The sequence below is a fragment of the Oncorhynchus nerka genome, linkage group LG14, assembly GCF_034236695.1.
Source record: "Oncorhynchus nerka isolate Pitt River linkage group LG14, Oner_Uvic_2.0, whole genome shotgun sequence".
Classification (NCBI taxonomy): Eukaryota; Metazoa; Chordata; class Actinopteri; order Salmoniformes; family Salmonidae; genus Oncorhynchus; species Oncorhynchus nerka.
In genome coordinates, this window is record NC_088409.1 from 105012754 (window position 1) to 105036610 (window position 23857).

General features: G+C 31.0%; 1 protein-coding gene across 1 annotated transcript in view; it reads left to right on the plus strand.

Moving 5' to 3' along the window:
- The window catches only part of LOC115115930 (contactin-5), a gene marked incomplete at its 5' end in the record, with an annotated part of 417179 nt that overhangs the window by 225743 nt on the left and 167579 nt on the right, over positions 1–23857 (plus strand). The gene's annotated exons all lie outside the window — the stretch shown is intronic.

The window sequence follows — 23857 nt, forward strand, 5'->3', positions numbered from 1 at the left end:
ATGGTGGAACTTAGTGTTACAGAGTTCATGTTACTTTCCTAAAATTCCCCAGTTTTCCAGATATCCCAGCTGGAAGATTCCTGGAATGGGAAGGAATTAAAAGGAAATCCAGGAACTCTCCAACAGGCATTGTGGGAATAACTGGGAAAATTTGGGAACATTACTGGAATTCTAAGTAAAATGCTAGCAAGAACCCCCAGTAGATTCACTGACTATCATATATCTTTCAACACTCGCAACAACCACCAGTAGAACCATTCCCCTTCATCCCTCATTCAACACTCTAACAACCACCAGTAGAACCATTCCCCTTCATCCCTCATTCAACACTATCAACAACCACCAGTAGAACCATTCCCCTTCATCCCTCATTCAACACTATCAACGACCACCAGTAGAACCATTCCCCTTCATCCCTCATTCAACACTATCAACGACCACCAGTAGAACCATTCCCCTTCATCCCTCATTCAACACTCTAACAACCACCAGTAGAACCATTCCCCATCATCCCTCATTCAACACTCTAACAACCACCAGTAGAACCATTCCCCTTCATCCCTCATTCAACACTATCAACGACCACCAGTAAAACCATTCCCCATCATCCCTCATTCAACACTATCAACGACCACCAGTAGAACCATTCCCCATCATCCCTCATTCAACACTATCAACGACCACCAGTAGAACCATTCCCCTTCATCCCTCATTCAACACTCTAACAACCACCAGTAGAACCATTCCCCTTCATCCCTCATTCAACACTCTAACAACCTCTGGTAGATCTTGTTGTTACCATTCCTCATTCAACAATATCAACGACCACCACTAGATTAATTTACTATAATCCCTTATTCAACACTATCAACGACCACCGGTAGATTAATTTACTATAATCCCTTATTCAACAATATCAACGACCACCACTAGATTAATTTACTATAATCCCTTATTCAACACTATCAAGGACCACCGGTAGATTAATTTACTATAATCCCTTATTCAACAATATCAACGACCACCACTAGATTAATTTACTATAATCCCTTATTCAACACTATCAACCACTGGTAGATTAATTTACTATAATCCCTTATTCAACACTATCAACAACCACCACTAGATTAATTTACTATAATCCCTATTCAACACTATCAACAACCACCACTAGATTAATTTACTATAATCCCTTATTCAACACTATCAACCACTGGTCGATTAATTTACTATAATCCCTATTCAACACTATCAACCACTGGTCGATTAATTTACTATAATCCCTATTCAACACTATCAACAACCACCACTAGATTAATTTACTATAATCCCTTATTCAACACTATCAACCACTGGTCGATTAATTTACTATAATCCCTTATTCAACACTATCAACAACCACCACTAGATTAATTTACTATAATCCCTTATTCAACACTATCAACCACTGGTCGATTAATTTACTATAATCCCTTATTCAACACTATCAACAACCACCACTAGATTAATTTACTATAATCCCTATTCAACACTATCAACCACTGGTCGATTAATTTACTATAATCCCTATTCAACACTATCAACAACCACCACTAGATTAATTTACTATAATCCCTTATTCAACACTATCAACCACTGGTCGATTAATTTACTATAATCCCTTATTCAACACTATCAACGACCACCACTAGATTAATTTACTATAATCCCCTATTCAACACTATCAACAACCACCACTAGATTAATTTACTATAATCCCTTATTCAACACTATCAACAACCACCACTAGATTAATTTACTATAATCCCTTATTCAACACTATCAACGACCACCACTAGATTAATTTACTATAATCCCCTATTCAACACTATCAACAACCACCACTAGATTAATTTACTATAATCCCTTATTCAACACTATCAACAACCACCACTAGATTAATTTACTATAATCCCCTATTCAACACTATCAACCACTGGTCGATTAATTTACTATAATCCCTATTCAACACTATCAACCACTGGTCGATTAATTTACTATAATCCCTTATTCAACACTATCAACCACTGGTCGATTAATTTACTATAATCCCTTATTCAACAATATCAACTACCACCACTAGATTAATTTACTATAATCCCTTATTCAACACTATCAACGACCACCGGTAGATTAATTTACTATAATCCCTTATTCAACACTATCAACAACCACCACTAGATTAATTTACTATAATCCCTTATTCAACACTATCAACAACCACCACTAGATTAATTTACTATAATCCCTTATTCAACACTATCAACAACCACCACTAGATTAATTTACTATAATCCCTATTCAACACTATCAACCACTGGTCGATTAATTTACTATAATCCCTTATTCAACACTATCAACGACCACCGGTCGATTAATTTACTATAATCCCTCTTCAACACTATCAACAACCACCACTAGATTAATTTACTATAATCCCTTATTCAACACTATCAACCACTGGTCGATTAATTTACTATAATCCCCTATTCAACACTATCAACAACCACCACTAGATTAATTTACTATAATCCCTTATTCAGTGTAACAATATGCTTGGTTAAATACATTTTCATAATGGTTGTATTAAAACATTTTCTAGATGAAATCATTCCCGTACATTACTGATACTAATTGCTATGTTTCTTGTAAACTGGGTTAACCAAACCCTAAACAGCAACACACTACAATTCAGAGCCATATACAAACATGGAGAAGGCTATGAGACTTATGACCATGTACAGAACACTGTTGTGTAGGCTATGACTCGGCTACACATCCACTCACTATTGTACATGTCTATAAGAGCCAAAAACCTTTCCTATATTAACATTCACTCCAGGCTGGATGTTGAGCCACTGTATTACCAGTTTGAGCCATCATGGCCAGCTAGATGGCTTATTAGTGCTGGTGGAAGCAGGAGTGGAGAGGAAACTGAGCCCTGGGGAGCCATGTGTTGTGATAATGGAAAGTAATGCCAGCCAGTGTTTGCAGGGTGTTTTTAATGTCTGTTGTGTAGCGTGGAAGCCAAGGTTAAGGCTGTGAAAGATAGAGCCACCACCAGCGGACTGCCAAGAGGGAAAAACACACTCACATTTGTCAGCACGGTACAGGCCAACATCACAGAGACCAGGACCACTTGTCTATGCTGCTGAGTGTCACCTACGGTGCCTGGTTTCTTGGTTTACAAAGCAGCATGACATGAAGGGTGGAGTTTTAACTGCTGCTGTATACTGTGTGATAATAATGATCATTCTGTAAAAGCTTGATGTAGCCCTAATGGATTCTGGATGTAGAACAGGCAGCACTTTGAAAATAAATACAAATATCCAATAAACATGTAATTGAATAAATCTGTAGAGCATCAGACAGACAGAGACAGGCGATCACACCAACAACAGAGTTGGTTAAAGATGTTTACACCCTCTTGTTGATCTCCCAAGGCAGAGCTTAAAAGGATTGTTTTGCATAGCAAGATAATTGTTCCTATCCAAACATAATCCTGTTTCATTCCTACTTCTTATGTTGTTTATAATGATTATTTGTGTTGAATAATGCATAACCGATTCCCAACTAGAGTGCAAACAGCCTCTAATCTGAAGCTACCACTGAAGGACCTAGTAATTATTCTCAATGCTTTCGAGGGGTTGCTGTCTGAGTCAGTCATTTACAATGAATGATTTACATTAGAATAATAAGTAATTACCAAAGCCTATAGACATTGCCCTGACTACATGCTTACTCTCCCATCTCCTCTGCTTGACTTTATTCTATTAAAACTTATACAGGAGCTCAGCAAACAGACTGCAGTAGACCTTGACCTGCTCTCCCCGCCTGCATCCCAAATGATACCCTATTCACTTTGTAGTGCACTACTTTTGACCAGGGCCCATAGTGGTGTAGGGTGCCATTTGGGAGGCAGACCCGGTCTCTTAACTAATTTGGGCCTGATTGCTGTCATTGGCATGGTGATCCTGGTGACTTTACCCCTCTACACCAACAAATGAATGATTTATCAATGTGGTTTATTAGGAAATGCCAGTCTTTATACTGTGAACTTGACATTTGTTTAGTTCTCGTTCCTGTCGATCAACATGTACGATGGCCGCAGGTTCAGATGGAAGACAGAATGGTCTTGGTGTGGATATTGGAAAAGGCCCAAGCTTTTTTTATTCTCTGTAGTGTAGACAACACCAGCTGTCTGTCAGTCTGTCTGGATGTCTGTCTGGCTGGCTGTCTGGCTGGATGTCTGTCTGGCTGGCTGTCTGGCTGGATGTCAGCTTAGGGATATCTGTCAATGACACCACTGTGTGGGGAACTGTCTGAAGATTGAGGTTTACAGGCTGAAAAATTAAACTGGCCTGTATGTGTCAAAATTAACCAATGTTTTTAAATGGTCTATGATGACATTTTGTCCATGTTGGGCTACTGTACATTGACGCTCTATGGGTTCATTAGTATCCTGTCAGAAGGACCATGTTCTATGGATTGATTAGTGTCCTGTCAGAAGGACCATGTTCTATGGATTGATTAGTGGCGACGATACGAAAGAGAGATTGAACAGGCTAGTAATAGGGGTAACAACAATTTCGGCAACAATCGTTTTAGAAAGAGAGGGTCCAGATTGTCTAGCCCGGCTGATTTGTAGGAGTCCAGATTTTGCAGCTCTTTCAGAACATCAGCTACCTGGATTTGGGTAAAGGCGGGTTGCTGTGGAGGGTGCGGGGCAGTTGACCGGGGTAGGGTAGCCAGGTGGAAAGCATGGCCAGCCGTAGAGAAATGCTTCTTGAAATTCTCAATTATTGTGGATTTATCGGTGGTGACAGTGTTTCCTAGCCTCAGAGCAGTGGGCTGGGAGGAGGTGCTCTTATTCTTATTCTAATAGTTCTAGCAGTTCTAATAGTTATAGTAGTTATTGTGTTTCTAATAGTTCTAACAGTTCTCATAATTATCATAGTTCTAATAGTTCTCATAGTTATAATATTTATAATAGTTCTCATAGTTCTTTTACTTCTAGTAGTTCTAATAGTTCTCTTAGTTCTGGTGTTTCTCATAGTTCTAGTAGTTCTAATAGTTCTCATAGTTCTAATAGTTCTCATAGTTCTCATAGTTATAATTATTTAATAGTTCTCATAGTTCTAGTAGTTCTAATAGTTCTAGTGTTTCTAATAGTTCTAATTGTTATTGTAGTTCTCCAAGTTCTTATAGTTCTAGTAGTTCTAGTTGTTCTAATAGTTCTAGTAGTTCTAGTATTTCTAATAGTTTGACTTGTTCTAATAGTTCTAGCAGTTTTAATAGTTCTAATAGTTCTAGTAGTTATTGTGTTTCTATTAGTTCTAATAGTTCTAATATTTCTAGCAGTTTTAATATTTATAATAGTTCTAATAGTTCTAGTGTTTCTAATATTTATAATTGTTTTTATAGTTCTAGCAGTTTTAGTTATTCTAGTAGTTTTAATAGTTATAATAGTTCTAGTAGTTTTAATAGTTGTAATAGTTCTAGTAGTTTTAATAGTTGTAATAGTTCTTGTAGTTGTAATAGTTGTAATAGTTCTTGTAGTTTTAATAGTTGTAATAGTTCTAGTAGTTGTAATAGTTGTAATAGTTCTAGTAGTTTTAATAGTTGTAATAGTTCTAGTAGTTGTAATAGTTGTAATAGTTCTAGTAGTTGTAATAGTTGTAATAGTTCTTGTAGTTTTAATAGTTGTAATAGTTCTAGTAGTTGTAATAGTTGTAATAGTTCTAGTAGTTGTAATAGTTGTAATAGTTCTAGTAGTTGTAATAGTTGTAATAGTTCTAGTAGTTGTAATAGTTGTAATAGTTCTTGTAGTTTTAATAGTTGTAATAGTTCTAGTAGTTGTAATAGTTCTAGTAGTTCTAATAGTTGTAATAGTTCTAATAGTTGTAATAGTTCTAGTAGTTCTAATAGTTGTAATAGTTCTAGTAGTTTTAATAGTTGTAATAGTTCTAGTAGTTCTAATAGTTGTAATAGTTCTAATAGTTGTAATAGTTCTAGTAGTTTTAATAGTTGTAATAGTTCTAGTAGTTTTAATAGTTGTAATAGTTCTAGTAGTTCTAGTAGTTGTAATAGTTGTAATAGTTCTTGTAGTTTTAATAGTTGTAATAGTTCTAGTAGTTTTAATAGTTGTAATAGTTGTAATAGTTCTAGTAGTTTTAATAGTTCTTGTAGTTTTAATAGTTGTAATAGTTCTAATAGTTCTAGTAGTTGTAATAGTTGTAATAGTTCTTGTAGTTTTAATAGTTGTAATAGTTCTAATAGTTGTAATAGTTCTAATAGTTCTAGTAGTTGTAATAGTTCTAGTAGTTGTAATAGTTGTAATAGTTGTAATAGTTGTAATAGTTCTAATAGTTGTAATAGTTGTAATAGTTCTAGTAGTTCTAATAGTTGTAATAGTTGTAATAGTTCTAGTAGTTCTAATAGTTGTAATAGTTCTAATAGTTGTAATAGTTCTAATAGTTGTAATAGTTGTAATAGTTCTAATAGTTGTAATAGTTCTAGTAGTTGTAATAGTTCTAATAGTTCTAATAGTTCTAATAGTTGTAATAGTTCTAGTAGTTGTAATAGTTCTAGTAGTTGTAATAGTTGTAATAGTTCTTGTAGTTTTAATAGTTGTAATAGTTCTAGTAGTTGTAATAGTTCTAGTAGTTCTAATAGTTGTAATAGTTCTAATAGTTGTAATAGTTCTAGTAGTTCTAATAGTTGTAATAGTTCTAGTAGTTTTAATAGTTGTAATAGTTCTAGTAGTTCTAATAGTTGTAATAGTTCTAATAGTTGTAATAGTTCTAGTAGTTTTAATAGTTGTAATAGTTCTAGTAGTTTTAATAGTTGTAATAGTTCTAGTAGTTCTAGTAGTTGTAATAGTTGTAATAGTTCTTGTAGTTTTAATAGTTGTAATAGTTCTAGTAGTTTTAATAGTTGTAATAGTTGTAATAGTTCTAGTAGTTTTAATAGTTCTTGTAGTTTTAATAGTTGTAATAGTTCTAATAGTTCTAGTAGTTGTAATAGTTGTAATAGTTCTTGTAGTTTTAATAGTTGTAATAGTTCTAATAGTTGTAATAGTTCTAATAGTTCTAGTAGTTGTAATAGTTCTAGTAGTTGTAATAGTTGTAATAGTTGTAATAGTTGTAATAGTTCTAATAGTTGTAATAGTTGTAATAGTTCTAGTAGTTCTAATAGTTGTAATAGTTGTAATAGTTCTAGTAGTTCTAATAGTTGTAATAGTTCTAATAGTTGTAATAGTTCTAATAGTTGTAATAGTTGTAATAGTTCTAATAGTTGTAATAGTTCTAGTAGTTGTAATAGTTCTAATAGTTCTAATAGTTCTAATAGTTGTATAGTTCTAGTAGTTGTAATAGTTCTAGTAGTTGTAATAGTTGTAATAGTTCTTGTAGTTTTAATAGTTGTAATAGTTCTAGTAGTTGTAATAGTTCTAGTAGTTCTAATAGTTGTAATAGTTCTAATAGTTGTAATAGTTCTAGTAGTTCTAATAGTTGTAATAGTTCTAGTAGTTTTAATAGTTGTAATAGTTCTAGTAGTTCTAATAGTTGTAATAGTTCTAATAGTTGTAATAGTTCTAGTAGTTTTAATAGTTGTAATAGTTCTAGTAGTTTTAATAGTTGTAATAGTTCTAGTAGTTCTAGTAGTTGTAATAGTTGTAATAGTTCTTGTAGTTTTAATAGTTGTAATAGTTCTAGTAGTTTTAATAGTTGTAATAGTTGTAATAGTTCTAGTAGTTTTAATAGTTCTTGTAGTTTTAATAGTTGTAATAGTTCTAATAGTTCTAGTAGTTGTAATAGTTGTAATAGTTCTTGTAGTTTTAATAGTTGTAATAGTTCTAATAGTTGTAATAGTTCTAATAGTTCTAGTAGTTGTAATAGTTCTAGTAGTTGTAATAGTTGTAATAGTTGTAATAGTTGTAATAGTTCTAATAGTTGTAATAGTTGTAATAGTTCTAGTAGTTCTAATAGTTGTAATAGTTGTAATAGTTCTAGTAGTTCTAATAGTTGTAATAGTTCTAATAGTTGTAATAGTTCTAATAGTTGTAATAGTTCTAATAGTTCTAATAGTTGTAATAGTTCTAGTAGTTGTAATAGTTCTAATAGTTCTAATAGTTCTAATAGTTGTAATAGTTCTAGTAGTTGTAATAGTTCTAGTAGTTGTAATAGTTCTAGTAGTTGTAATAGTTCTAGTAGTTGTAATAGTTCTAATAGTTGTAATAGTTGTAATAGTTCTAGTAGTTGTAATAGTTCTAGTAGTTGTAATAGTTCTAGTAGTTCTAATAGTTCTAATAGTTGTAATAGTTCTAGTAGTTGTAATAGTTGTAATAGTTCTAATAGTTGTAATAGTTCTAGTAGTTGTAATAGTTCTAGTAGTTGTAATAGTTCTAATAGTTGTAATAGTTCTAATAGTTGTAATAGTTCTAATAGTTCTAGTAGTTGTAATAGTTCTAGTAGTTGTAATAGTTCTAATAGTTCTAGTAGTTGTAATAGTTCTAGTAGTTGTAATAGTTCTAATAGTTCTAGTATTTGTAATAGTTCTAGTAGTTGTAATAGTTTTAATAGTTCTAATAGTTCTAGTAGTTGTAATAGTTCTAGTAGTTGTAATAGTTCTAATAGTTCTAGTAGTTCTAATAGTTGTAATAGTTCTAGTAGTTGTAATAGTTGTAATAGTTCTAATAGTTGTAATAGTTCTAATAGTTCTAGTAGTTGTAATAGTTGTAATAGTTCTAACAGTTGTAATAGTTCTAATAGTTGTAATAGTTGTAATAGTTCTAGTAGTTCTAATAGTTCTAATAGTTGTAATAGTTCTAGTAGTTGTAATAGTTCTAGTAGTTGTAATAGTTCTAATAGTTGTAATAGTTGTAATAGTTCTAGTAGTTGTAATAGTTGTAATAGTTCTAGTAGTTGTAATAGTTGTAATAGTTCTAGTAGTTGTAATAGTTGTAATAGTTCTAGTAGTTGTAATAGTTGTAATAGTTCTAGTAGTTGTAATAGTTGTAATAGTTCTAGTAGTTGTAATAGTTCTAGTAGTTGTAATAGTTCTAATAGTTGTAATAGTTGTAATAGTTCTAGTAGTTGTAATAGTTCTAATAGTTGTAATAGTTCTAATAGTTGTAATAGTTCTAATAGTTCTAGTAGTTCTAATAGTTCTAGTAGTTGTAATAGTTCTAGTAGTTTTAATAGTTGTAATAGTTCTAATAGTTCTAGTAGTTGTAATAGTTCTAGTAGTTGTAATAGTTCTAGTAGTTCTAGTAGTTCTAATAGTTGTAATAGTTCTAATAGTTCTAGTAGTTCTAATAGTTCTAGTAGTTGTAATAGTTCTAGTAGTTCTAATAGTTCTAGTAGTTCTAGTAGTTATAATAGTTCTAGTAGTTGTAATAGTTCTAGTAGTTTTAATAGTTGTAATAGTTCTAACAGTTCTAGTAGTTGTAATAGTTCTAGTAGTTGTAATAGTTTTAATAGTTCTAATAGTTCTAGTAGTTGTAATAGTTCTAGTAGTTGTAATAGTTCTAATAGTTCTAGTAGTTCTAATAGTTGTAATAGTTCTAGTAGTTGTAATAGTTCTAATAGTTCTAATAGTTGTAATAGTTGTAATAGTTCTAATAGTTTTAATAGTTCTAATAGTTCTAATAGTTCTAGTAGTTCTAATAGTTGTAATAGTTCTAGTAGTTCTAATAGTTGTAATAGTTCTAGTAGTTGTAATAGTTCTAATAGTTCTAGTAGTTCTAATAGTTGTAATAGTTCTAGTAGTTGTAATAGTTGTAATAGTTCTAATAGTTTTAATAGTTCTAATAGTTCTAGTAGTTGTAATAGTTGTTCTAATAGTTCTAGTAGTTCTAGTATTTCTAATAGTTTGACTTGTTCTAATAGTTCTAGCAGTTTTAATAGTTCTAATAGTTCTAGTAGTTATTGTGTTTCTATTAGTTCTAATAGTTCTAATATTTCTAGCAGTTTTAATATTTATAATAGTTCTAATAGTTCTAGTGTTTCTAATATTTATAATTGTTTTTATAGTTCTAGCAGTTTTAGTTATTCTAGTAGTTTCAATAGTTATAATAGTTCTAGCAGTTGTAATAGTTGTAATAGTTTTAATAGTTCTAGTAGTTCTAATAGTTCTAATAGTTGTAGTAGTTATAATAGTAGTTATAGTAGTTCTACTAGTTATAGTAGTTATAATAGTAGTAGTTCTAGTAGTTATAGTAGTTCTAATAGTTCTAGTAGTTCTAATAGTAGTAGTTATAGTAGTTATAATAGTAGTTATAGTAGTTCTAATAGTTATAGTAGTTATAATAGTAGTTATAGTAGTTCTACTAGTTATAGTAGTTCTAATAGTAGTAGTTATAGTAGTTATAGTAGTTCTAATAGTTCTAGTAGTTCTAATAGTAGTAGTTATAGTAGTTATAATAGTAGTTATAGTAGTTCTAATAGTAGTAGTTATAGTAGTTATAGTAGTTTTAATAGTAGTTATAGTAGTTCTAATAGTTCTAATAGTTCTAGTAGTTCTAATAGTAGTAGTTATAGTAGTTATAATAGTAGTTATAGTAGTTCTAATAGTAGTAGTTATAGTAGTTATAGTAGTTTTAATAGTAGTTATAGTAGTTCTAATAGTTCTAATAGTTCTAGTAGTTCTAATAGTAGTAGTTATAGTAGTTATAATAGTAGTTATAGTAGTTCTAATAGTAGTAGTTATAGTAGTTATAGTAGTTTTAATAGTAGTTATAGTAGTTCTAATAGTTCTAATAGTTCTAGTAGTTCTAATAGTAGTTATAATAGTAGTTCTAGTAGTTCTAATAGTAGTAGTTATAGTAGTTATAGTAGTTCTAATAGTTCATATAGTTATAGTAGTTCTAATAGTAGTAGTTATAGTAGTTATAATAGTAGTTATAGTAGTTCTAATAGTTCTAATTTTTATAGTAGTTATAATAGTAGTTATAGTAGTTCTAATAGTTATAGTAGTTCTAATAGTAGTAGTTATAGTAGTTATAATAGTAGTTATAGTAGTTCTAATAGTTCTAATAGTTATAGTAGTTCTAATAGTAGTAGTTATAGTAGTTATAATAGTAGTTATAGTAGTTATAATAGTAGTTATAGTAGTTATAATAGTAGTTATAGTAGTTCTAATAGTAGTAGTTATAGTAGTTATAATAGTAGTTATAGTAGTTCTAATAGTTCTAATAGTTATAGTAGTTCTAATAGTAGTAGTTATAGTAGTTATAATAGTAGTTATAGTAGTTATAATAGTAGTTATAGTAGTTATAATAGTAGTTATAGTAGTTCTAATAGTAGTAGTTATAGTAGTTATCATAGTAGTTATAGTAGTTCTACTAGTTATAGTAGTTATAATAGTAGTAGTTATAGTAGTTATAGTAGTTCTAATAGTTCTAGTAGTTCTAATAGTAGTAGTTATAGTAGTTATAATAGTAGTTATAGTAGTTCTAATAGTTATAGTAGTTATAATAGTAGTTATAGTAGTTCTACTAGTTATAGTAGTTCTAATAGTAGTAGTTATAGTAGTTATAGTAGTTCTAATAGTTCTAGTAGTTCTAATAGTAGTAGTTATAGTAGTTATAATAGTAGTTATAGTAGTTCTAATAGTAGTACTTATAGTAGTTTTAATAGTAGTTATAGTAGTTCTAATAGTTCTAATAGTTCTAGTAGTTCTAATAGTAGTAGTTATAGTAGTTATAATAGTAGTTATAGTAGTTCTAATAGTAGTAGTTATAGTAGTTATAGTAGTTTTAATAGTAGTTATAGTAGTTCTAATAGTTCTAATAGTTATAGTAGTTCTAATAGTAGTAGTTATAGTAGTTATAATAGTAGTTCTAGTAGTTCTAATAGTAGTAGTTATAGTAGTTATAGTAGTTCTAATAGTTCTAATAGTTATAGTAGTTCTAATAGTAGTAGTTATAGTAGTTATAATAGTAGTTATAGTAGTTCTAATAGTTCTAATTTTTATAGTAGTTATAATAGTAGTTATAGTAGTTCTAATAGTTATAGTAGTTCTAATAGTAGTAGTTATAGTAGTTATAATAGTAGTTATAGTAGTTCTAATAGTTCTAATAGTTATAGTAGTTCTAATAGTAGTAGTTATAGTAGTTATAATAGTAGTTATAGTAGTTATAATAGTAGTTATAGTAGTTATAATAGTAGTTATAGTAGTTCTAATAGTAGTAGTTATAGTAGTTATAATAGTAGTTATAGTAGTTCTAATAGTTCTAATAGTTATAGTAGTTCTAATAGTAGTAGTTATAGTAGTTATAATAGTAGTTATAGTAGTTATAATAGTAGTTATAGTAGTTATAATAGTAGTTATAGTAGTTCTAATAGTAGTAGTTATAGTAGTTATAATAGTAGTTATAGTAGTTCTACTAGTTATAGTAGTTATAATAGTAGTAGTTATAGTAGTTATAGTAGTTCTAATAGTTCTAGTAGTTCTAATAGTAGTAGTTATAGTAGTTATAATAGTAGTTATAGTAGTTCTAATAGTTATAGTAGTTATAATAGTAGTTATAGTAGTTCTACTAGTTATAGTAGTTCTAATAGTAGTAGTTATAGTAGTTATAGTAGTTCTAATAGTTCTAGTAGTTCTAATAGTAGTAGTTATAGTAGTTATAATAGTAGTTATAGTAGTTCTAATAGTAGTACTTATAGTAGTTTTAATAGTAGTTATAGTAGTTCTAATAGTTCTAATAGTTCTAGTAGTTCTAATAGTAGTAGTTATAGTAGTTATAATAGTAGTTATAGTAGTTCTAATAGTAGTAGTTATAGTAGTTATAGTAGTTTTAATAGTAGTTATAGTAGTTCTAATAGTTCTAATAGTTATAGTAGTTCTAATAGTAGTAGTTATAGTAGTTATAATAGTAGTTCTAGTAGTTCTAATAGTAGTAGTTATAGTAGTTATAGTAGTTCTAATAGTTCTAATAGTTATAGTAGTTCTAATAGTAGTAGTTATAGTAGTTATAATAGTTCTAATTTTTATAGTAGTTATAATAGTAGTTATAGTAGTTCTAATAGTTATAGTAGTTCTAATAGTAGTAGTTATAGTAGTTATAATAGTAGTTATAGTAGTTCTAATAGTTCTAATAGTTATAGTAGTTCTAATAGTAGTAGTTATAGTAGTTATAATAGTAGTTATAGTAGTTATAATAGTTCTAATTTTTATAGTAGTTATAATAGTAGTTATAGTAGTTCTAATAGTTATAGTAGTTCTAATAGTAGTAGTTATAGTAGTTATAATAGTAGTTATAGTAGTTCTAATAGTTCTAGTAGTTCTAATAGTAGTAGTTATAGTAGTTATAATAGTAGTTATAGTAGTTCTAATAGTTCTAATAGTTATAGTAGTTCTAATAGTAGTAGTTATAGTAGTTATAATAGTAGTTATAGTAGTTCTAATAGTTCTACTAGTTATAGTAGTTCTAATAGTAGTTATAGTAGTTATAATAGTTCTAATTGTTATAGTAGTTATAATAGTAGTTATAGTAGTTCTAATAGTTCTAATAGTTATAGTAGTTATAATAGTAGTTATATTAGTTCTAATAGTTCTAATAGTTCTAGTAGTTCTAATAGTAGTAGTTATAGTAGTTATAATAGTAGTTATAGTAGTTCTAATAGTTCTAATAGTTATAGTAGTTCTAATAGTAGTTATAGTAGTTCTAATAGTAGTTATAGTAGTTATAATAGTAGTAGTTATAGTAGTTATAATAGTAGTTATAGTAGTTCTAATAGTTCTAATAGTTATAGTAGTTCTAATAGTAGTAGTTATAGTAGTTATAATAGTAGTTATAGTAGTTATAATAGTAGTTATAGTAGTTATAATAGTAGTTATAGTAGTTCTAATAGTAGTAGTTATAGTAGTTATAATAGTAGTTATAGTAGTTCTAATAGTTCTAATAGTTATAGTAGTTCTAATAGTAGTAGTTATAGTAGTTATAATAGTAGTTATAGTAGTTATAATAGTAGTTATAGTAGTTATAATAGTAGTTATAGTAGTTCTAATAGTAGTAGTTATAGTAGTTATAATAGTAGTTATAGTAGTTCTACTAGTTATAGTAGTTATAATAGTAGTAGTTATAGTAGTTATAGTAGTTCTAATAGTTCTAGTAGTTCTAATAGTAGTAGTTATAGTAGTTATAATAGTAGTTATAGTAGTTCTAATAGTTATAGTAGTTATAATAGTAGTTATAGTAGTTCTACTAGTTATAGTAGTTCTAATAGTAGTAGTTATAGTAGTTATAGTAGTTCTAATAGTTCTAGTAGTTCTAATAGTAGTAGTTATAGTAGTTATAATAGTAGTTATAGTAGTTCTAATAGTAGTACTTATAGTAGTTTTAATAGTAGTTATAGTAGTTCTAATAGTTCTAATAGTTCTAGTAGTTCTAATAGTAGTAGTTATAGTAGTTATAATAGTAGTTATAGTAGTTCTAATAGTAGTAGTTATAGTAGTTATAGTAGTTTTAATAGTAGTTATAGTAGTTCTAATAGTTCTAATAGTTATAGTAGTTCTAATAGTAGTAGTTATAGTAGTTATAATAGTAGTTCTAGTAGTTCTAATAGTAGTAGTTATAGTAGTTATAGTAGTTCTAATAGTTCTAATAGTTATAGTAGTTCTAATAGTAGTAGTTATAGTAGTTATAATAGTAGTTATAGTAGTTCTAATAGTTCTAATTTTTATAGTAGTTATAATAGTAGTTATAGTAGTTCTAATAGTTATAGTAGTTCTAATAGTAGTAGTTATAGTAGTTATAATAGTAGTTATAGTAGTTCTAATAGTTCTAATAGTTATAGTAGTTCTAATAGTAGTAGTTATAGTAGTTATAATAGTAGTTATAGTAGTTATAATAGTAGTTATAGTAGTTATAATAGTAGTTATAGTAGTTCTAATAGTAGTAGTTATAGTAGTTATAATAGTAGTTATAGTAGTTCTAATAGTTCTAATAGTTATAGTAGTTCTAATAGTAGTAGTTATAGTAGTTATAATAGTAGTTATAGTAGTTATAATAGTAGTTATAGTAGTTATAATAGTAGTTATAGTAGTTCTAATAGTAGTAGTTATAGTAGTTATAATAGTAGTTATAGTAGTTCTACTAGTTATAGTAGTTATAATAGTAGTAGTTATAGTAGTTATAGTAGTTCTAATAGTTCTAGTAGTTCTAATAGTAGTAGTTATAGTAGTTATAATAGTAGTTATAGTAGTTCTAATAGTTATAGTAGTTATAATAGTAGTTATAGTAGTTCTACTAGTTATAGTAGTTCTAATAGTAGTAGTTATAGTAGTTATAGTAGTTCTAATAGTTCTAGTAGTTCTAATAGTAGTAGTTATAGTAGTTATAATAGTAGTTATAGTAGTTCTAATAGTAGTACTTATAGTAGTTTTAATAGTAGTTATAGTAGTTCTAATAGTTCTAATAGTTCTAGTAGTTCTAATAGTAGTAGTTATAGTAGTTATAATAGTAGTTATAGTAGTTCTAATAGTAGTAGTTATAGTAGTTATAGTAGTTTTAATAGTAGTTATAGTAGTTCTAATAGTTCTAATAGTTATAGTAGTTCTAATAGTAGTAGTTATAGTAGTTATAATAGTAGTTCTAGTAGTTCTAATAGTAGTAGTTATAGTAGTTATAGTAGTTCTAATAGTTCTAATAGTTATAGTAGTTCTAATAGTAGTAGTTATAGTAGTTATAATAGTTCTAATTTTTATAGTAGTTATAATAGTAGTTATAGTAGTTCTAATAGTTATAGTAGTTCTAATAGTAGTAGTTATAGTAGTTATAATAGTAGTTATAGTAGTTCTAATAGTTCTAATAGTTATAGTAGTTCTAATAGTAGTAGTTATAGTAGTTATAATAGTAGTTATAGTAGTTATAATAGTTCTAATTTTTATAGTAGTTATAATAGTAGTTATAGTAGTTCTAATAGTTATAGTAGTTCTAATAGTAGTAGTTATAGTAGTTATAATAGTAGTTATAGTAGTTCTAATAGTTCTAGTAGTTCTAATAGTAGTAGTTATAGTAGTTATAATAGTAGTTATAGTAGTTCTAATAGTTCTAATAGTTATAGTAGTTCTAATAGTAGTAGTTATAGTAGTTATAATAGTAGTTATAGTAGTTCTAATAGTTCTACTAGTTATAGTAGTTCTAATAGTAGTTATAGTAGTTATAATAGTTCTAATTGTTATAGTAGTTATAATAGTAGTTATAGTAGTTCTAATAGTTCTAATAGTTATAGTAGTTATAATAGTAGTTATATTAGTTCTAATAGTTCTAATAGTTCTAGTAGTTCTAATAGTAGTAGTTATAGTAGTTATAATAGTAGTTATAGTAGTTCTAATAGTTCTAATAGTTATAGTAGTTCTAATAGTAGTTATAGTAGTTCTAATAGTAGTTATAGTAGTTATAATAGTTCTAATTTTTATAGTAGTTATAATAGTAGTTATAGTAGTTCTAATAGTTCTAATAGTTATAGTAGTTCTAATAGTAGTAGTTATAGTAGTTATAATAGTAGTTATAGTAGTTCTAATAGTTCTAATAGTTATAGTAGTTCTAATAGTAGTAGTTATAGTAGTTATAATAGTAGTTATAGTAGTTATAATAGTTCTAATTTTTATAGTAGTTATAATAGTAGTTATAGTAGTTCTAATAGTTATAGTAGTTCTAATAGTAGTAGTTATAGTAGTTATAATAGTAGTTATAGTAGTTCTAATAGTTCTAGTAGTTCTAATAGTAGTAGTTATAGTAGTTATAATAGTAGTTATAGTAGTTCTAATAGTTCTAATAGTTATAGTAGTTCTAATAGTAGTAGTTATAGTAGTTATAATAGTAGTTATAGTAGTTCTAATAGTTCTACTAGTTATAGTAGTTCTAATAGTAGTTATAGTAGTTATAATAGTTCTAATTGTTATAGTAGTTATAATAGTAGTTATAGTAGTTCTAATAGTTCTAATAGTTATAGTAGTTATAATAGTAGTTATATTAGTTCTAATAGTTCTAATAGTTCTAGTAGTTCTAATAGTAGTAGTTATAGTAGTTATAATAGTAGTTATAGTAGTTCTAATAGTTCTAATAGTTATAGTAGTTCTAATAGTAGTTATAGTAGTTCTAATAGTAGTTATAGTAGTTATAATAGTTCTCATTTTTATAGTAGTTATAATAGTAGTTATAGTAGTTCTAATAGTTCTAATAGTTATAGTAGTTCTAATAGTAGTAGTTATAGTAGTTATAATAGTAGTTATATTAGTTCTAATAGTTCTAATAGTTATAGTAGTTCTAATAGTAGTTATAGTAGTTATAATAGTTATAATTTTTATAGTAGTTTTAATAGTTAATAGTTATTGTAGTTGTATGTGTTCTAATAGTTCTAGTAGTTGTAATAGTTCTAATAGTTCTAGTAGTTGTAATCGTTCTAATTGTTCTTGTTTTAATGGTTCTAGTAGTTGTAATAGTTGTAATAGTTCTAGTAGTTGTAATATTTCTAATAGTTCTATTTGTTCTTGTTCAAATGTTTAATTCGTTTTTATTTTTATAATAGTTTATTCTAGTTCTAATATTTCTTGTATTTCTCATTTTTCTAGTAGTTCCACTAGTTCTAATAGTTCTAATAGTTCTAATTGTTCTAATTGTTCTAATTGTTCTAATTCTAATAGTTTTAGTAGTTGTAGTTCTAATGGTTCTAATAGTTCTAATTCTAATAGTTCTAATAGTTCTAATTGTTCTAATTCTAATAGTTATAATAGTTGAAGTTATAATTGTTACAATAGTTCTAATTATAATTGTCCTAATAGTACAAATAGTTATATTTCTAATAGTTCAAACTGTTGAAATTGTTGTAGTTATAATAGTTCCGATAGTTTTAATATGTCTATTTCTAATAGTTATAATATGTATATTTCTAATAGTTCTGATAGTTCAAATAGTTAAAATTGTTCCAATTCTAATATTTCAAATAGTTCCAATAGTTCTAATAGTTCTAATTCTAATATTTATAATACTTCTAATAGTTCTAGTTCTAATATTTATAATACTTCTAATAGTTCTAATAGTTCTAATTCTAATATTTATAATACTTCTAATAGTTCTAATAGTTCTAATTCTAATATTTATAATACTTCTAATAGTTCTAGTTCTAATATTTATAATACTTCTAATAGTTCTAATAGTTCTAATTCTAATATTTATAATACTTCTAATAGTTCTAATAGTTCTAATTCTAATATTTATAATACTTCTAATAGTTCTAATTCTAATATTTATAATACTTCTAATGGTTCTAATAGTTCTAGTTCTAATATTTATAATACTTCTAATAGTTCTAATAGTTCGAATTCTAATATTTATAATACTTCTAATAGTTCTAATAGTTCTAGTTCTAATAGTTGTAATTATATTAGTTGTAATAGTTCTAATTGTTGTAATAGTTCTTATAGTTCTAATTCTAATAGTTGTAATTCTAATAGTTCTATGGTCTATGGTGACCAGACATCTCTTCACTACCTTAATGTCTATGGTGATCAGACATCTCTTCACTACCTTAATGTCTATGGTGATCAGACATCTCTTCACTACCTTAATGTCTATGGTGATCAGACATCCCTTCACTACCTTAATGTCTATGGTGATCAGACATCCCTTCACTACCTTAATGTCTATGGTGATCAGACATCTCTTCACTACCTTAATGTCTATGGTGATCAGACATCTCTTCACTACCTTAATGTCTATGGTGATCAGACATCTCTTCACTACCTTAATGTCTACGGTGATCAGACATCTCTTCACTACCTTAATGTCCACGGTGATCAGACATCTCTTCACTACCTTAATGTCTACGGTGATCAGACATCTCTTCACTACCTTAATGTCTATGGTGATCAGACATCTCTTCACTACCTTAATGTCTATGGTGATCAGACATCTCTTCACTACCTTAATGTCTATGGTGATCAGACATCTCTTCACTACCTTAATGTCTATGGTGATCAGACATCCCTTCACTACCTTAATGTCTATGGTGATCAGACATCCCTTCACTACCTTAATGTCTATGGTGATCAGACATCTCTTCACTACCTTAATGTCTATGGTGATCAGACATCCCTTCACTACCTTAATGTCTATGGTGATCAGACATCCCTTCACTACCTTAAAACTTCTTATGGATAGGGGAGACGCTAGCGTCTCAACTGGCCAATTTCCAGGGGAAATGCAGTGCGCCAGATTAAAATAAAATGCTATAAAATTCAAACTTTCATGAAATAACACATGTAAGATACTCAATTAAAGCTACACTCGTTGTGAATCCAGCCAACGGGTCAGATTTGAAAAAGAAGTTATTATCTGATAACCTCACCCATCTGCACCAGCAGTAAACAAAGGAGCTAGCATAGCAGGCGCTACACAAAACGCTGAAATAAAATATAAAATATGCATTACCTTTGACGAGCTTCTTTTGTTGGCACTCCAATATGTCCCATAAACATCACAATTGGTTATTTTGTTTGATTAATTCCATCCATATATATCGAACATGTCCATTTATAAAGTTGTAATACAACGTTAGGTATTTTGAAACGTTAATAATCGATCAAATTGTAGACGGGGCAGTCAATACAGGAACGAAACCAAACCAGCACTGCTGTTCACGTCTTGCGCAACTCACAAATGTGTCCCCAGTTCCGAGTTGGCCTACTTATTTAATGCACAAAGGAATAACCTCAACCATATTCCGAAGACTGGCGACATCGTGTGGAAGCGGTAGGAACTGAACATGGGTTCCTATTAAATATCCAATGGCAAAGACAATTTTGTCAACAGAGAGGGGGGAAAAAATATCTGAACAGTCCTCAGGGTTTTACCTGCTACATAAATTCTGTTTTACTCACAGATTCAAACAGTTTTAGAGACGGAGTGTTTTCTATCCAAATCTATGAATAATATGCATATCTTATATTCTTGGCATGAGTAGCAGGAAGTTGAAATTGGGCACGCTATTTATGCAAAAGTGAAAATTCTGCCCCCTATCCCCAAGAAATGAATGCCTATGGCTTCTAAAACTAGGGGAAAATGCCACACTTGACCGTTGCACTGGATTCATTCCCACAGTGAATGGCTAAGCCTTCTACACTATGAAACCACACATTATTGCAGAGACTTTGATATTACCGGCTGCAATTGATATGGTGAAAACAATGTGTGGGGAGGCAGAGTATCAGAAACTCACATCAATACATTTGTCAGATAACACTGTGAAACTATGAATTGATGCTATAGCTTGCAATCAAGAGGAAACTGACTGAATGACTCAAACTCCCCACCTTATGCTCTCCAAATGGATGTTAGCTGGGAGGGCCGAGATGCATTGACTTTCATTCGCTATAAATGTCGGAGGATGCTGTTCACTAGGACATATTGCTCTGTCTCACGATTCCCGAGCATGAAACGGCAAGGGGGATGTTCATTGTTCATGTTCAGTCTACTGCTTGACAATATTGACAAAAAACAGATTCCATGGCATCGAATGGTTGGCTGTTGCACAGATGGGGCAACATTATTCTCGGGACTACGGGCAGGCCTCTACACTCCGGATATGACTATGTCTCCCTTTGCCATATGGATGCATTGTATGATACACCCACTGAGGTATAATGGATACACCGAGAGCAACTGGTGCCAAAAGAGCTGAGCTCAGAACTCTGAGACATGCAACAGGTAACTTTGATTGTAAACTACATCATAAACTACATCATGCAAAACTATGTGGAGATACGGGATCAGAGCACGACAGTGTTATATTCCACACAGAGGCTTGGTGGTTATCGAGGGGGAGTGTTGGAAATATTTTTTGAATTGGGAGAGGAACTGTTGTCATTCGCAATGGATGTAAAACAAAAAAGGCTTTATTGACATTCTGTGTAATGAAAATAAAATGTGTCTTCTTGTCTATGTAACTAACACATTTGGGAAACTGAACAAACTGAAGGCAAGCTTGCAGATCTACCAAATCAGCTAAATCTGTTTGACTGTGATCCTGGCTAAGTTGATATGATGGTAAGTGAAATTGAAGAGCTGATCGAGCTGTCATGTGACTGAATGCTGCAGAAAACACATTCACATTTTACTATGGAGGAGTTTTGGTTCCTGGCTGAAAGGGAATACTGTGTTTTCTCCTTCTGAGCATTATAACTCTTGGTACAGTGATGTCTTATGTTTCACCTAGTCATGGCTGAACGATGACTTGAATAACAGAGTATCTCATTATAAGCTGTAATCCACACTATCTACCAAGAGAGTGTTTATGTATATTCTTCGTAGCTGTCTATTTACCACCACAAACAGATGCTGGCACTGAGACCACACTCAACGAGCTGTAAAAGGCCATAAGCTAACAGGAAAACGCTCATACAGAGGCAGCACTCCTATTGCCGGGGACTTTAATGCAGGGAAACTTACATCTGCTTTACCTCATTTCTACCAGCATGTTAAATGTGCAACCAGAGGGGAAAAACTCTAAACAACCTTTACTCCACACACAGAGATGCGTAAAAAGCTCTCCCTCACCCTCCATTTGGTAAATCTGACCACATTTCTATCCTCCTGATTCCTGCTTACAAGCAACAATTAAGGCAGGAAGCACCAGTGATAAGGCCACTAAAAAAGTGGTCAGATGAAGCAGATGCTAAGCTACAGGACTGTTTTGCTAGCACAGATTGGAATATGTTCAGAGATTCTTCCGATTACATTGAGGAGTACACCACATCAGTCACTGGCTTCATCAATAAGTGAATCAATGACGTAATCCCCACAGTGACTGTATGTACATACCCCACCAGAAGCCATGGATTACAGGCAACATCTGCACTGAGCTAAAGGGTAGAGGTGCCACTTTCAAGGAGCGGGACTCTAACCTGGAAGCTTATAAGAAATCCAGCTATGCCCTCCGACGAACCATCAAACAGGCAAAGATCGAATCGTACTACACCGGCTCCGACGCAGACCACTATAGTTCCTGTGCCCACCAACACTAAGGTAACCTGCTTAAATGACTACCGACACGTAGCACTCACGTCTGTAGCCATGAAGTGCTTTGAAAGGCTGGTCATGGCTCACATCAACAGAATTTTCCCAGAAACCCTACACCCACTCCAATTTGCGCACCACATCAACAGATCCACAGATGATGCAATCTATGTTGCACTCCACACTGCCCTTTCAGACCTGAACAAAAGGAACACCTATGTGAGAATGCTATTAATTGACTACAGCTCAGAGTTCAAAACCACAGTGCCTTCAAAGCTTAACACTAAGCTAAGGACTCTGAGACTAAACACCTCCCTCTGCAACTGGATCCTGGACTTCCAGACGGGCCGCCCCCAGGTGTTGAGGGAAGGCAATAACACATCCACCATGCTGATCCTCAATACAGGGGCCCCTCAGGGGTGCGTGCTCAGTCCCCGCCTGCACTCCCTGTTCACTCATGGCTGCGCGGCCAGTCATGACTCCAACACCATCATTAAGTTTGCCAATGACACAACAGTGGTAGGCCGGATCACCGACAACGACGAGACAGCCTATAGGGAGGAGGTCAGAGACCTGCCCGTGTGGTGCCAGGACAACAACAGTGGTAGGTCTGATCACAGACAACAACGAGACAGCCTATAGGGAGGTCACAGACCTGCCGTGTGGTGCCAGGACAGCAACCTCTCCCTCAATGTGATCAAGACAAAGGAGATGATTGTGGACTACAAGAAAAGGAGGACTGAGCACTTCCCCATTCTCATCGACGGGGCTGTAGTGGAGCAGGTTGAGAGCTTCAAGTTCCTTGGTGTCCACATCACAAACTAACTGACATGGTTCAAACACACCAAGACAATCATGAAGAGGGCACGACAAAACCTGTTCCCCCTCAGGAGACTGAAAAGATTTGGCATGGGTCCTCAGATCCTCCAAAGTTTCTACAGCTGCACAATCGAGAGCATCCTGATGGGTTGCATCACTGTCTGGTATGGCAACTGCTCAGCCTCCGACCTCAATGCACTACAGAGAGTAGTGCGTACGGCCCAGTACATCTGGAGCCAAGCTTCCTGCAATGCAGGACCTCTATACCAGGCGATGTCACAGGAAGACCCTAAAAATTGTCGACGACTCCAGCCACCCTAGTCATAGACTGTTCTCTTTGCTACCGCACGGCAAGCAGTACCGGAGCGCCAAGTCTAGGTCCAGAGGCTTCTAAACAGCTTCTACCCCAAAGCCTTAAGACTCCTGAACATCTAATCAAAGGGTTACGACTATTTGCGTTGCCCCCCCCCCTTATTTTATACTGCTGCTTTTCTCTGTTATTATCTATGCATAGTCACTTGAATAACTCTACCTACATGTACATATCACCTCAATTACCTTGACTAACCGTTGCCCCCGCACACTGACTCTGTACTGATATCTCTTGTAGTCTAGCCTCGATATTGTTATTTTACTGCTGCTCTTTAATTATTTCTAATTTTTATTTATTTATTTATTAAAACTGCGTTGGTGGTTAAGGGCTTATAAATAAACATTTCACTGCAAGGTCTACTACACCTGTTGTATTCAGCATTTCACATTCGGTGAACAGGTCAGGGTTCCATAGCCGCAGGCAGAACAGTTGAAACTGGAGCAGCAGCATGGCCAGGTGGACAGGGGACAGCAAGGAGTCATCATGCCAGGTCGTCCTGAGGCATGGTCCTAGGGCTCAGGTCCTCCGAGAGAGAGAAAAAAAGAGAGAAAGAGAGAATTAGAGAGAGCATACTTGAATTCACACAGGACACCGGATAAGAC